We start from the raw sequence: 16482 nt of genomic DNA, 5'->3' as shown, positions 1-16482 counted from the left end.
AACTATTTTAGGAACGCCTAGATTCTTAAAAATACAGAAATTAAAGTGATTTCCTGATCAACCCTTACAGAAAGACACAAGTTTAAACATGAAAGCAACTATGAATGCTTTGGAGAGAAAAAAATAGAATGTAATGTTAATAATCCCTGTAATGTTAATAAGCTAAATAACAGTTTCAAAGTTTAGTATCTTGATGCTTTACGGAGCTCCCATAAAATGGCTCTGAGCCTTCCCTTTCTAATGATTTTGCACACCCACGCAACTTGCTCTGTGGGGATGGAAGATAACAGGATTTAGATCCTTGACACACTGCAATTGATTTAACAATAAATATTGTCCATCCTAGTTTTGGGTTACTATAAGATGAAAGCAAAAATGTATATACTGATCTACTGGTTTTCTTTTAAAAAACATTCATCTGATGCTGAAGGCTAATTCTGTAAAGCTGAAACTTAAATCCCAGCAGAAACAGGTTCCCAGATATTAAAAACAAACAAACAAAAAAATCATAAAAGTATGTATAATGAAATCTTTAGGCATGTGACAAACTTTGTTTTATATATTATATGATTTCAGAACATCTGTCACACACACTCACAAACTTTCCTTAGAAGGAGAAGCAGAAGTTTAGATGATGATAAAGTTATGTTCTTACCACATTAGAAGGTTCCAATTTCTTCCTTCTAGCAAGGTCAGTGATATTATTGCCATTGTAGTTGATGCTCTCCATACAGCCTTTGAAATTTTTTTCTGCTGTTACAACTTGGCTTCCCAGAAAAAGGCATGCCTCCAAAGGTTATCTTTGAATGTATCAGAAAATGAAAGACAGTTACTGGAGGACAAGGGCTTAGAATTTTTGCTTACTAGAAAAAGAAAGTATCAAACAAGTACTGGAAAAGTAGGAAAAAGTCTATGATGAAGTCATGACTGCAAATATTTTTGGTGGTAAATTGTATCTGTTATTAGGTTTTCCCAAATACAGAGAAAATATGCATCACAGTTACATATAGACTGTAACGAAGAGAAGGTCTCTAAAAGGAATGCAGTTTTAAATGCTTGGCAGAGCAAAATGTCAGTATTGTTAAGAAACAAGAATTTGTTGGCCAAAGAATGTGCTGTCTGTCTGATCTTGGAGAAGAAAAGTCTGCCTTTCTTTACAAACCTGAATGCAGAAAGTTTGAGAAGTAAAGGTGCCCAGTAAAACCTATTTCAATATGTAGACTGAAACAAACATTAAAATAAAAAAAAAAAAATCTACTAAATCAAAAGGGAAGAAGGAAAGTGTTGCTTTATGTAGAACATCCATCAGTTTGGTAGAGTGTCAGAAGTGAGAAGTGGTTGGTGGCAAGTAAGGAAAATAATTCTTCTCTATTATGATGCTAAAACTAACTAAAAATTGATGATAAGAAAAGAGAAGCAACTGGCACCTATAGAGAGCTTCCCTGTTATAATATTAGCCTAGAACATGGCTTTGAGAGCACAGGGTTGTCAGCAAAAATGAGTCTGAGGGCAGGAGGGAAAACGTGAAAGAGCAAAAATGTTACAGCATTTACAAAAATACATTGTTGGGGAAAAATAATTCCCTCCTCCCCCTTCACCCCCCTTCCATATTATAGTATGTATATAGTTATCTTAATCAAAAAAGTAACCAAGGAACAAAGGCTATAAAATACAGGTGTTGTGCTGTTTCCTGTTCAATCATCCCTTCCATAGGGAACAATCTAAATACTAAATACTATTACTAAAATTCTGAAAAATGAAAGTAGTATTTCTGACCCTTATTACTACTTGGGAGAAAAAGGAGATAGCATATGAAGGACGTGGAATGGGAAACTCGAAGTTACTGTAGACAAATTGTTGGATAGCAAAAAATACAGTGAGTTGTGGCCAGTTTACCAGGCAAAACGTTTACTCTTTACATATTAAATTGCATGGACAAGACAGTGTTATACTACTTTGCATGCCCAGAATGGGAAAAAGCAGATTTCAATTCAAAACTTAAATATCAATAATAAATGGAGACAATTGTGAATTAATTTCTTTTTTATTTAGTTTAAAAACAAAAACAACAGCACAAAAATGTTTCTAAAAATCTGTTTTTACTCATGACTGGAAAATCCAAATGTGATTTCCACGCATCTCGTGGGCCTGAGATAAAGACAATTTAAAAGGAAAGAAAGAAAAAATAAAGGGGGGGGGGGGGGGGGGGATGCTATGATGGTAATGTTTAATATTCGTGTGGGGGGTGAAAGGTGTACTTGAGTTGCCTAAGCACAAGCTTCTACTGCTATTGGTGATACCTGGGGTAGTGTGCCTTAGTAACCTCTGCTTTCTGCTTGAGGAGGTATGCATCTCTATGAATTCTCTGCCATTTCTGCCAACACCATGGGAGTGCTGCAGATATCTAGGGGATATATGTATATAAGCTGCTCATTCAGTTTACGTGTTTGTCTTTTTCTTGGATGAGAAATAGTTGCTGTTTATTATTTCCTTAAATGCAACACAAGCATTTACTCATAATATCCAATCTGAGAACACCGTTCTTGTAACTGCTTATGAAAATCATAGATACAGAAATCAAAAGAAACTGTTTCAATCTGCTTGCATTTAAGGAAATAGGAAGTCTCTTTCCACCCTTGCGCATATTTAAGACTGTTTTCTGACAAACTGCTAGCTAAAGGCTTCAGTCTTTCTTTTTGTGCTTACTCCCTCAATGGAATAGCTGAGCTTTTGTAACTGTCCCTACTTTGAAGTTTTCTAGTGGATCCAGGTTGGTTTAAGTATCCTCTATTCCTCACTTCTGTCTTTTCTACCATTTTCTTCAAAAAGGAGCATGTTAAGAACATAAATTTCTATTCTGTTAAGAGTCTTCTCCCGCAGTTAGCTGGTTAGTAAATAATACTTTGCTCACTCACCTCACTCAACCTGCTGGCCACATTCTTTTTAATGCATCCCAGGATACCATTGGCCTTCTTGACCACAAGGCCACATTGCTGGTTTGTGGACACCCTGCTGTCTACAGGGACACCCAGGCCGTGTTTGTAAGAGAATGTGATTGACTTCACTTCTTCTAGCAAAAAAAGAGAAGCAGGTCTAAGACATCTGTTTATCTCCAATTTAAACAACTTAATTTAGGTAGAATTATGTGTTTTACAGCTATTCACGTTGCTGTGAAAAGAAGCGCGGCTATACGAATAAGAAGTCGCGCGGCTCTGCCCTCGCAACTCCCCCCGCCCCGCGCACGGAGGCGGCCCCCAGCCGCAGCCCCCAGCCGCTCCCCCCCTCGCGCAGCGCCACTCCGGGGTGCCGCCTGCCGCAGCGACGGCGGCGGGGAGCCCTCGCGCCCAGAGGCGGCCTTCCCGGGGTCTGCCCTCTCCGCCGCCCTCCCACCTACCTGAGGGCAGCCGGCATCCGTCCACGCGGCGGCGCACAGCCGGTGGCACCGCGCGCACAGCCTGCCTGCCTGCCGCCCTCCCTCGGACGAGGGTCCCCTTAGACGAAAGCACAGCCCCAGCCCGGCCGCTACCGCGAGGGACCGCGCCCGCGGCCGGAGCCCGGGGGCCGCGAGGAGGGAGGGCTGAGCGCCCGGTGACAGGTGAGGACGGCCCCCGCGCCGCTCCCTACCTCGCGCCGCTCTCCTCGCAGCCGGCGGCTCGCTTACCCTCGACCGCCGCCGCCCCCTCGCTCCGTTCCCCCGCCCTAACGCGGCGTTCAACGCGGCCCCGCTAGCCGCGAGGCCCCGCCCTCCGCCCCGCACTGACGGCTCTCTCCGCCAATAGCGAAGAAGACGGCCGTCCTCGAGCTCCGCCCTCACCTCCTTCGACCAATAGGAGCTATCCGTGGTGCTGCCCCTCCGCCTTCCCGGCAGGCTCGGTTGGCTCGCAGCTGCCGAGCAACGGGCGCGGGGCTGCGGGTGGGGCCGCTGAGGGCGGTGGCCGGTGGCCGGGTGAGGCCCCGCTGCGGGCCGGGGTTGGTGCCGCGGGATTGTGCCCGGGGCTCCTCGTTCGGGAGCTTTCGCCTCATAGATGGACGTTTTTTGTTCCCCTCCCCTTTTTCCCTCTTGGCTCAGCCATCAGGAGGATGGAAATATCTCCCGCACTCACAAAGCTGTAATCTCGGCTTGCAGAAATGATAACTGGTATGTGAAGATGTTTCTAATTTTTTTGTTTCTTCACTTGTTTGTGAACCTAGGGTAGGGAGAAAGAACTGAAGTAACCTGCAGTGAGATTCTATCACTTTTGTAACTCCTTAAGCATAGTCAAGAATGTATGTTTGTGAACTACTTTATTAAGATAGTCCTGGTGGAGTATACTTTATATCACTGGGAGTCCAGGATTTTCTGAACAGTTCTTAAATCAGAGTCTAGCAATAGCAAAGTTGAATTACATGTACACTGTACAGTTAGGTTGTTGGTAATAAGCAGAGCTTGTGCATCTCAACAGCTGCAGCTATACAAGCTATACATTTGTCAAGTAAGCTCAGTATGAGTGGAGTATCAGCTTTATTAATTCAAGTCATTCTCATAATCTTATCCATACATAATGTTTGTGTTCTTAATACCTTAACCAAGTGAGTGAAAAGTTTCCAGCTAATCTGTTTAGCTTCCAGGCAAGTGATTCCACATGTTAAATTTGCTGCTTCCTCCTTTCTCCCATTCCCTGGTCTCTTAGGTCAGTGTTCGTTCTCTTATGTCCTCTATTAAGGAATAGGTTTAGTTCTGCTACATATTAATGCCATGCCTACAGATAAATTATCCTTACATCTCAAACTGAATAGCTGCTGCTTGACGTTTTTTTTTTTTCCTTCTAGGCTAGGAAGTCTCTGTATGGCACGCCAGCAACGTTTTGTTGCAACGTTCTTAAAAGAAGAAATCTTTTACAGCGTGCAAGTTCTTTAAGATATGGTGATGCATTGGGGTTTAACCCAGCAGATCACTGAGCGTCACGTGGCTGTTCATTCACTGCCCCCATCTCAGTGAGATGGAGAGGAGAAATGAGGGAAAAAATGAGATAGAGAAAAAGAAAAGCATAATAATTATGGCATGTATATCTACATATACACACAGATACTTGTAATCTAGATTTATAACAACGGATGCGCAAGCAATTGCTCATCTCCTCTTGAGGTCTTGAAACAGTAAACGTTCGGTGCAGAAAGTCTATACCAAATTAACTTGAAAAACTGATGCTTTCCAGCTTCAGGTGAGACAATTATTCATTGATCTTTTGTACATTTCAAATGTGCAAAAACTCACCTCTGGAAGACTGATATTTGTAGATAAAATTGATATGGCTTACTGGGCTCTGTTAGTGGCTCTTAGATGTAGTAAATTTGATGTTGTTAATGATCTTCTGCATATGGAAGTTCTACTTCTGCTGAATTTACCTGTCATTAACAGCTTGCTGCATTGTGAAATCATTAAATAGCAGCCTTTAACATATTTAACTCTGGTTTTTGAAAAGCTGAACTTCCTAATTGGGACTCATACATGTATGAACCCTTGGTGTCTGGTGCTGACTTGAGAATAAAACTTCAGTTATTACTTACAGGGCCTGCCTTACAGCATAAGATCACATGGCAGTGCCTTCTGCTTTCAGTATTTTACCAGTGCTGTGGTACAACTGGGTCTGGTTAATACCTGTTCAGATACAAGACAGAGTAAGGAAAATGTGTTTATTATTTCAGATCAGCCCTTTTTTACAAGGCATCGATTGGTTACTTGGTGGTGAATGTTGGGTTCTATTGCAGATGTGATGCCATCCATGCAGTAATGGATGGAAATACATTAAAGGAGCAGCATAACAATTTATTTCACAGGGCAAAGGTCAAGAGAGTGCTGATTCCATATTACAAATCTAACAAAACTGAAGTGGCAGAAGCATTCTTTGAAGGCTTAAGCAGATGAGGGATGTTCAGTTTTCTGTTACAAAACCTAAATCAGAGAGCACTGAAATCTGTTGAATTTTGGAATAGTTGAGAGTAAGAATGTGAATTCTGTTTGTAACAGAAAAAAAACTTGTTCTCATTCCATCCCTCTACTACTCGCATCTGCTCCACATGTCGAAGTAGGAAAAGAGTCATTTGTTGCTCCGTTAATTGCAAAACTGTATTTGTCAGACACCAGTTCTGAATCAGCTCTCATACCTGTTACCGTGCTTTCAATAACAAGACTGCAGTTGGGGTTGGTTTGTAGGGAGGCTAGATGAATTGAAAGGGAGTGGATTGGGATAGTATAGCTGCTGGACAGAAACACCTATTTTAAAAGATGATCATCCTATGAAGTATGCCAGTTTTCCCACCTTGTGTATGTGACCTGAGGAGCTATGTTAAGATAAGCTTAAGATAATGGCAGGACAAGGGGAAATGGCTTTAAGTTGAGGGAGGGAGGATTTAGGTTGAGTATCAGGGGAAGTTCTTTACAGAGTGAATGGTGAGGTGCTGGAACAGGCTGCCCAGAGAGGCTGTGGACACCCCTCTTCCTGGAGGTGTTCAAGGCCAGTTGGATGAGGTCCTGGGCAGCCTGGTCTAATATTTAATAGGGAGGTTGGTGGCCCTGCATATGGTGGAAGGGTTGGAGCTTCATGATCTTTGAGGGTCCCTTCCAACCCAAGCCATTCTATGATTTTCTGATTCTAAGCTCAAATGCTAGTGTCTTGGGAATCAAAGCAGAGTTTCTCTTTGCCATCCCTATTTACAGTTGCTTAACTAGGATTTGTAGTATCAGAAAGAAACCTGGGATATAATTGGAGTAAATGCAATTAAATTCTTCTGTAAAATAGTCAATTTAAAACCCTTTATGTCTTGAGCGATCATGGAAAGAGTGACATAAAATGATTATTTAACGGATGTATTTGGGATCTCTGCTTGATTACTATAAAAAGATTCCTTCATAAGACATTGTATGGAGTTGGCTGATATTTGCTGAAATACTCCTGTTGAAACTTTCTGGTGTGGAATATTGCTTCCAGTATTTCATCATACCTTTAAAAACTTATGAAGTTTCAATCTACAAGTTTTGGACTCCTTCATAGTGCTTTTCTGTAGCCATTTGAAGTATTACTTCTGCCTTTCAGTCTTGCACTGAGACTTCATTTGGTGGTCTCATTCTCTACTGATCTAATTTTCTCATTTGTTTCCTTTAATATTATAGTGCTTATCATTGATTGTGTCTGTTAGTATCTCTGAAATTCTATAGAAAGATGGCTATTGCTTTCCTTTTAGCAAATTGCTGCAGCTACTTCAAGCCGACAAATAAAAGTTTGCTTTCTCCAAAAACCTCAGTAGCCACTGCTTTGCTTTTTTGATACAGATCAAACTAGAAAGTTTATCATTATTGTCTTGAGGATTGTGTACTTGAAAGAGAAGGGCTTGTGGACTTAAAAGCTTCTTTTTGCCACAAGTGTTGTGTTTAATAGAAGATGTTATGGTGGATTGCATGTCTTGCTTTACTGAATTCACTAAGTAGGGAACCGGTTCTCTGGGTGTCTTTGTTCCACTTTGGGATAATGTTGCCTGAAGATCATAACTGTGAAATACACCTCAAGTTCTTCACTAAACTCCAGTTTTATACAGACTTCAGGAGAGAGAACGTAATTGCTAATAGAACAAGTTAAACGTGCTTAAAAAGCTCTCTGTGTGTTTTTTGTTGCTGTTGTTTGTTTGTTTGTGGAAAATACTCTTCCTTTATTTAATTCTGGAATTTTCCCAAGAAATTATTGGAAGTTGTCATATAAGAAGAGTAATAAAGAGCATATTCTAGGAACTTGTTTCACAGATTGTACCAGTTACCCCCAAGAATATGCTGCTCCACTAGCATATGTTTTATAACTTTCATAGAGTAATTTTCAAGATGGTAATGTGGAGTTTACACTTCTGTGAACCTGTTAGCTATATTTTCCAGCTCTTAACTCTCTTGCCAAAGCAGCATTTGTTTCATGCAGATTTTTGCATCAGGCTTCCAACTTCTTCCTCAGGCTAGATGTTGGCCTAGTGCAAGTGGAGCTGAGAACACACAATGATGAGAGAATGGAGTGGTGTTCCCACTGATGTTTAATGACTCGTAGTTGCAGCATTGTGATCAGACTGTATTGTGTTAGTGTGCATGTGAGTCTAGGATTTACAGCCTTCTGCAGCTCTGCATGTAGTCTCTTCAGTTTTTTTTGATGGCTATTGTCTCCGAACATATGGAGATCTACAGATGATAATTGTCCTCTTGCATATGAAGTTAGAGACTCCCTCTACTGTGTAGAACAAATTAAACATTTGCTAGTTAACATGAGAGTTTTTTTTATGTTAAAAAATTCTTTTTATATTTATAAAAAATAGAAACATAATGCACTCCTAAACAAATTCTCAGAAGATAACCATTAAGAAAGATAATGAAAATGCTTGACTGAGATTGCATATGTGTTAATGCTAATATCAGACAATGAAAAAAAAATCAAACCTTATGTCCACATCCTGCTCATAATATTTAACATATACAGCTGAGATGATTTATGGAAGACCGTCTCAAACTTGTCTATTAGACATTTTACTGGAAATTTTTTAATGTAGTAAAGGACCAGTGATTACTTGAGAATGACTATTCTTCAGTAAGTCTTGTCTCACAGGAGACTTGTTAACAGGCTTGGAGCTTGTTATTATCTTCAAGAGAACATAGCAAGGAATTAAATAACAAAGCTACAAAGCCCATCGTTTTGAACAGATTGATGCTTTTGTTTTCTGTAGCAGAAACGTTACGTATAGAAGAAAACAGCACTTCCAAAGAGCATCGCTTTTCTGAGGACTCTATGGATTCTGCACTTAATTCAGTAAATCTGTCAAGCCCAGCCCGTCGAAATTCCACTGAATATCGTACTTCGGGGAGTGCAGCATATTACAGGAATTCCTTTCAGCCAGTGACTGCTACCTCAAATTCAGCCCCGATCCTGCGCCGGCTGTCATTGAGCTCTGCTGGGAACAGCAGTTACTATGAAGTCAGTAGGAATCGAATACAGAGGAGGATTGAAGGTATGCCTGAACTTTCCAAAGTATGTAACAGCTTTTATGAACATGCAAAGTCCGTGAGTTATGAACAAAGAAGTTCTTTGCCACAGAAAATACGTTACATATGGAGTGAGATGTTGTGCTGTTGCCAAGCACATCAGGCTTGCTAATGTAACTTCAAATGCAGAACTTAAGCGTGCTAGAACTAATACCATGGTACAAGCCAGAGGAGTCTTGTCTGCTGCTCTTTCCTCTCACTGCTGTCGTGGACCCTGCAACAGGCTGGATTGGACAGTGCTGGTTAAACACAGCTTGTTTCCTGAGCATTTTATCAATTATTTCTGTATTGCTGATATACAGATATAGGGTTTTTTCCTGTTCCTCTGCACAGTTGAATTTCCATTTGCCACTTTCCCAGATACTGGCATCTTGGGACCTGGGAACCAAACACAAGTCAAACGAATCCCTCTAGGTATGTCATAATGCTGGTTTTTATGTTGCTGTAATTATCTGCAGTTGTATAGAGTATTTAAGACAAATGGAACTGTTTGGTATTACGGTTTGGTACATGAAAGAAAATAAAACATCCTTTATTTTAATATATGACAAAGAATGAATAATAAAAGCCTATTGTTAAGAATGTCATATGTAAAATGAAATGTGTTAGTCCTGTACAGACTAGTGATACTTCTTCTTTTCACAATATTCTTACGCTGAAAGCTGCAAGTTCCACAACTGGACCAGATCTGAATTCACTTGAAAGGGAACCTTCAAGAATATTGAATAAGGGGGTGGTGATGGTTTACCAAAGCAAATGGTGATGTGGCAAGTTCTGTGATTGACTTATGGTTCCAGTCTGCACAGATACAAAGCTCCAAGGCCAAAATTTTGCTAGAAGAAGTGAAGTCAATCACATTCTCTTCTCATGAATACTATTTACATTTTGTAAAAACAATTGAGAAGCAAAAACATCTGTGAACTGATCGGTGAACTGTCACCCAGTCATAACAACATTCACACAGTATTACATAATCTTGTATACAAATTGTATACAAATGATTCTTTTCCTACTTCGACATGTGGAGCAGATGCGAGTAGTAGAGGGATGGAATGAGAACAAGTTTTTTTCTGTTACAAACAGAATTCACATTCTTACTCTCAACTATTCCAAAATTCAACAGATTTCAGTGCTCTCTGGTTTAGGTTTTGTAACAGAAAACTGAACATCCCTCATCTGCTTAAGCCTTCAAAGAATGCTTCTGCCACTTCAGTTTTGTTAGATTTGTAATATGGAATCAGCACTCTCTTGACCTTTGCCCTGTGAAATAAATTGTTATGCTGCTCCTTTAATGTATTTCCATCCATTACTGCATGGATGGCATCACATCTGCAATAGAACCCAACATTCACCACCAAGTAACCAATCGATGCCTTGTAAAAAAGGGCTGATCTGAAATAATAAACACATTTTCCTTACTCTGTCTTGTATCTGAACAGGTATTAACCAGACCCAGTTGTACCACAGCACTGGTAAAATACTGAAAGCAGAAGGCACTGCCATGTGATCTTATGCTGTAAGGCAGGCCCTGTAAGTAATAACTGAAGTTTTATTCTCAAGTCAGCACCAGACACCAAGGGTTCATACATGTATGAGTCCCAATTAGGAAGTTCAGCTTTTCAAAAACCAGAGTTAAATATGTTAAAGGCTGCTATTTAATGATTTCACAATGCAGCAAGCTGTTAATGACAGGTAAATTCAGCAGAAGTAGAACTTCCATATGCAGAAGATCATTAACAACATCAAATTTACTACATCTAAGAGCCACTAACAGAGCCCAGTAAGCCATATCAATTTTATCTACAAATATCAGTCTTCCAGAGGTGAGTTTTTGCACACTTGAAATGTACAAAAGATCAATGAATAATTGTCTCACCTGAAGCTGGAAAGCATCAGTTTTTCAAGTTAATTTGGTATAGACTTTCTGCACCGAACGTTTACTGTTTCAAGACCTCAAGAGGAGATGAGCAATTGCTTGCGCATCCGTTGTTATAAATCTAGATTACAAGTATCTGTGTGTATATGTAGATATACATGCCATAATTATTATGCTTTTCTTTTTCTCTATCTCATTTTTTCCCTCATTTCTCCTCTCCATCTCACTGAGATGGGGGCAGTGAATGAACAGCCACGTGACGCTCAGTGATCTGCTGGGTTAAACCCCAATGCATCACCATATCTTAAAGAACTTGCACGCTGTAAAAGATTTCTTCTTTTAAGAACGTTGCAACAAAACGTTGCTGGCGTGCCATACAGAGACTTCCTAGCCTAGAAGGAAAAAAAAAAAACGTCAAGCAGCAGCTATTCAGTTTGAGATGTAAGGATAATTTATCTGTAGGCATGGCATTAATATGTAGCAGAACTAAACCTATTCCTTAATAGAGGACATAAGAGAACGAACACTGACCTAAGAGACCAGGGAATGGGAGAAAGGAGGAAGCAGCAAATTTAACATGTGGAATCACTTGCCTGGAAGCTAAACAGATTAGCTGGAAACTTTTCACTCACTTGGTTAAGGTATTAAGAACACAAACATTATGTATGGATAAGATTATGAGAATGACTTGAATTAATAAAGCTGATACTCCACTCATACTGAGCTTACTTGACAAATGTATAGCTTGTATAGCTGCAGCTGTTGAGATGCACAAGCTCTGCTTATTACCAACAACCTAACTGTACAGTGTACATGTAATTCAACTTTGCTATTGCTAGACTCTGATTTAAGAACTGTTCAGAAAATCCTGGACTCCCAGTGATATAAAGTATACTCCACCAGGACTATCTTAATAAAGTAGTTCACAAACATACATTCTTGACTATGCTTAAGGAGTTACAAAAGTGATAGAATCTCACTGCAGGTTACTTCAGTTCTTTCTCCCTACCCTAGGTTCACAAACAAGTGAAGAAACAAAAAAATTAGAAACATCTTCACATACCAGTTATCATTTCTGCAAGCCGAGATTACAGCTTTGTGAGTGCGGGAGATATTTCCATCCTCCTGATGGCTGAGCCAAGAGGGAAAAAGGGGAGGGGAACAAAAAACGTCCATCTATGAGGCGAAAGCTCCCGAACGAGGAGCCCCGGGCACAATCCCGCGGCACCAACCCCGGCCCGCAGCGGGGCCTCACCCGGCCACCGGCCACCGCCCTCAGCGGCCCCACCCACAGCCCCGCGCCCGTTGCTCGGCAGCTGCGAGCCAACCGAGCCTGCCGGGAAGGCGGAGGGGCAGCACCACGGATAGCTCCTATTGGTCGAAGGAGGTGAGGGCGGAGCTCGAGGACGGCCGTCTTCTTCGCTATTGGCGGAGAGAGCCGTCAGTGCGGGGCGGAGGGCGGGGCCTCGCGGCTAGCGGGGCCGCGTTGAACGCCGCGTTAGGGCGGGGGAACGGAGCGAGGGGGCGGCGGCGGTCGAGGGTAAGCGAGCCGCCGGCTGCGAGGAGAGCGGCGCGAGGTAGGGAGCGGCGCGGGGGCCGTCCTCACCTGTCACCGGGCGCTCAGCCCTCCCTCCTCGCGGCCCCCGGGCTCCGGCCGCGGGTGCGGTCCCTCGCGGTAGCGGCCGGGCTGGGGCTGTGCTTTCGTCTAAGGGGACCCTCGTCCGAGGGAGGGCGGCAGGCAGGCAGGCTGTGCGCGCGGTGCCACCGGCTGTGCGCCGCCGCGTGGACGGATGCCGGCTGCCCTCAGGTAGGTGGGAGGGCGGCGGAGAGGGCAGACCCCGGGAAGGCCGCCTCTGGGCGCGAGGGCTCCCCGCCGCCGTCGCTGCGGCAGGCGGCACACCAGAGTGGCGCTGCGCGAGGGGGGGAGCGGCTGGGGGCTGCGGCTGGGGGCCGCCTCCGTGCGCGGGGCGGGGGGAGTTGCGAGGGCAGAGCCGCGCGACTTCTTATTCGTATAGCCGCGCTTCTTTTCACAGCAACGTGAATAGCTGTAAAACACATAATTCTACCTAAATTAAGTTGTTTAAATTGGAGATAAACAGATGTCTTAGACCTGCTTCTCTTTTTTTGCTAGAAGAAGTGAAGTCAATCACATTCTCTTACAAACACGGCCTGGGTGTCCCTGTAGACAGCAGGGTGTCCACAAACCAGCAATGTGGCCTTGTGGTCAAGAAGGCCAATGGTATCCTGGGATGCATTAAAAAGAATGTGGCCAGCAGGTTGAGTGAGGTGAGTGAGCAAAGTATTATTTACTAACCAGCTAACTGCGGGAGAAGACTCTTAACAGAATAGAAATTTATGTTCTTAACATGCTCCTTTTTGAAGAAAATGGTAGAAAAGAAAGAAGTGAGGAATAGAGGATACTTAAACCAACCTGGATCCACTAGAAAACTTCAAAGTAGGGACAGTTACAAAAGCTCAGCTATTCCATTGAGGGAGTAAGCACAAAAAGAAAGACTGAAGCCTTTAGCTAGCAGTTTGTCAGAAAACAGTCTTAAATATGCGCAAGGGTGGAAAGAGACTTCCTATTTCCTTAAATGCAAGCAGATTGAAACAGTTTCTTTTGATTTCTGTATCTATGATTTTCATAAGCAGTTACAAGAACGGTGTTCTCAGATTGGATATTATGAGTAAATGCTTGTGTTGCATTTAAGGAAATAATAAACAGCAACTATTTCTCATCCAAGAAAAAGACAAACACGTAAACTGAATGAGCAGCTTATATACATATATCCCCTAGATATCTGCAGCACTCCCATGGTGTTGGCAGAAATGGCAGAGAATTCATAGAGATGCATACCTCCTCAAGCAGAAAGCAGAGGTTACTAAGGCACACTACCCCAGGTATCACCAATAGCAGTAGAAGCTTGTGCTTAGGCAACTCAAGTACACCTTTCACCCCCCACACGAATATTAAACATTACCATCATAGCATCCCCCCCCCCCCCCCCCTTTATTTTTTCTTTCTTTCCTTTTAAATTGTCTTTATCTCAGGCCCACGAGATGCGTGGAAATCACATTTGGATTTTCCAGTCATGAGTAAAAACAGACTTTTAGAAACATTTTTGTGCTGTTGTTTTTGTTTTTAAACTAAATAAAAAAGAAATTAATTCACAATTGTCTCCATTTATTATTGATATTTAAGTTTTGAATTGAAATCTGCTTTTTCCCATTCTGGGCATGCAAAGTAGTATAACACTGTCTTGTCCATGCAATTTAATATGTAAAGAGTAAACGTTTTGCCTGGTAAACTGGCCACAACTCACTGTATTTTTTGCTATCCAACAATTTGTCTACAGTAACTTCGAGTTTCCCATTCCACGTCCTTCATATGCTATCTCCTTTTTCTCCCAAGTAGTAATAAGGGTCAGAAATACTACTTTCATTTTTCAGAATTTTAGTAATAGTATTTAGTATTTAGATTGTTCCCTAGGGAAGGGATGATTGAACAGGAAACAGCACAACACCTGTATTTTATAGCCTTTGTTCCTTGGTTACTTTTTTGATTAAGATAACTATATACATACTATAATATGGAAGGGGAGTGAAGGGGGAGGAGGGAATTATTTTTCCCCAACAATGTATTTTTGTAAATGCTGTAACATTTTTGCTCTTTCACGTTTTCCCTCCTGCCCTCAGACTCATTTTTGCTGACAACCCTGTGCTCTCAAAGCCATGTTCTAGGCTAATATTATAACAGGGAAGCTCTCTATAGGTGCCAGTTGCTTCTCTTTTCTTATCATCAATTTTTAGTTAGTTTTAGCATCATAATAGAGAAGAATTATTTTCCTTACTTGCCACCAACCACTTCTCACTTCTGACACTCTACCAAACTGATGGATGTTCTACATAAAGCAACACTTTCCTTCTTCCCTTTTGATTTAGTAGATTTTTTTTTTTATTATTTTAATGTTTGTTTCAGTCTACATATTGAAATAGGTTTTACTGGGCACCTTTACTTCTCAAACTTTCTGCATTCAGGTTTGTAAAGAAAGGCAGACTTTTCTTCTCCAAGATCAGACAGACAGCACATTCTTTGGCCAACAAATTCTTGTTTCTTAACAATACTGACATTTTGCTCTGCCAAGCATTTAAAACTGCATTCCTTTTAGAGACCTTCTCTTCGTTACAGTCTATATGTAACTGTGATACATATTTTCTCTGTATTTGGGAAAACCTAATAACAGATACAATTTACCACCAAAAATATTTGCAGTCATGACTTCATCATAGACTTTTTCCTACTTTTCCAGTACTTGTTTGATACTTTCTTTTTCTAGTAAGCAAAAATTCTAAGCCCTTGTCCTCCAGTAACTGTCTTTCATTTTCTGATACATTCAAAGATAACCTTTGGAGGCATGCCTTTTTCTGGGAAGCCAAGTTCTAACAGCAGAAAAAATTTCAAAGGCTGTATGGAGAGCATCAGCTACAATGGCAATAATATCACTGACCTTGCTAGAAGGAAGAAATTGGAACCTTCTAATGTGGTAAGAACATAACTTTATCATCATCTAAACTTCTGCTTCTCCTTCTAAGGAAAGTTTGTGAGTGTGTGTGACAGATGTTCTGAAATCATATAATATATAAAACAAAGTTTGTCACATGCCTAAAGATTTCATTATACATACTTTTATGATTTTTTTGTTTGTTTGTTTTTAATATCTGGGAACCTGTTTCTGCTGGGATTTAAGTTTCAGCTTTACAGAATTAGCCTTCAGCATCAGATGAATGTTTTTTAAAAGAAAACCAGTAGATCAGTATATACATTTTTGCTTTCATCTTATAGTAACCCAAAACTAGGATGGACAATATTTATTGTTAAATCAATTGCAGTGTGTCAAGGATCTAAATCCTGTTATCTTCCATCCCCACAGAGCAAGTTGCGTGGGTGTGCAAAATCATTAGAAAGGGAAGGCTCAGAGCCATTTTATGGGAGCTCCGTAAAGCATCAAGATACTAAACTTTGAAACTGTTATTTAGCTTATTAACATTACAGGGATTATTAACATTACATTCTATTTTTTTCTCTCCAAAGCATTCATAGTTGCTTTCATGTTTAAACTTGTGTCTTTCTGTAAGGGTTGATCAGGAAATCACTTTAATTTCTGTATTTTTAAGAATCTAGGCGTTCCTAAAATAGTTGGTGGATTACATGAGCAATGTGGGTAGGAAATAAATGTATTATGACCCTGAATTTGAGATAGATCTGTTCAAGGCTTTCTTCTGTACAGTAGTGCAGCCTTCACAAAGCCCTGCTCACAGTACGTATAGTTTGATTACTGCTTTTTTTCTTTATGTATTTTGCATAGTACATAACAGTAATGAAGAATAAGATATAAGATAAACATGTACAGTAGAAATAAAGTGCAATGATTCTTCTTGGACAGATGTGCAACTTCTGAGATGTCTGTAGGACAAATTCCAGCTTTTGAAAAGCATAGCACAGCTAACAGTTCTGTAGAGTGTCTATAAACTCCTCTTTCTGGTTTATTTGGATGTGAAT

At 41.1% G+C, this 16482-nt stretch overlaps 2 long non-coding RNA genes across 2 annotated transcripts; one reads left to right on the top strand and one right to left on the bottom strand.

Annotated features, from left to right (window-relative positions):
• Positions 1-677: 677 nt before the first annotated feature.
• LOC149917671 (uncharacterized) lies at positions 678-3773 on the bottom strand. The gene is made up of 3 exons (XR_016466621.1): positions 3625-3773; positions 2916-3070; positions 678-800 (listed from the first exon to the last, which is right to left on the bottom strand). It is a non-coding gene; the product is annotated as an uncharacterized LOC149917671 (long non-coding RNA).
• An 8560-nt stretch (positions 3774-12333) lies between these two features.
• LOC149917670 (uncharacterized) lies at positions 12334-15492 on the top strand. The gene is made up of 3 exons (XR_016466622.1): positions 12334-12499; positions 13054-13208; positions 15323-15492. It is a non-coding gene; the product is annotated as an uncharacterized LOC149917670 (long non-coding RNA).
• The last annotated feature ends 990 nt before the right edge of the window (positions 15493-16482 follow it).

Source organism: Phasianus colchicus, chromosome 5 (assembly GCF_987193195.1).
Source record: "Phasianus colchicus chromosome 5, bPhaCol1.hap1.1, whole genome shotgun sequence".
NCBI lineage: Eukaryota > Metazoa > Chordata > Aves > Galliformes > Phasianidae > Phasianus > Phasianus colchicus.
This window is presented reverse-complemented; position numbering and strand designations above follow the sequence as displayed.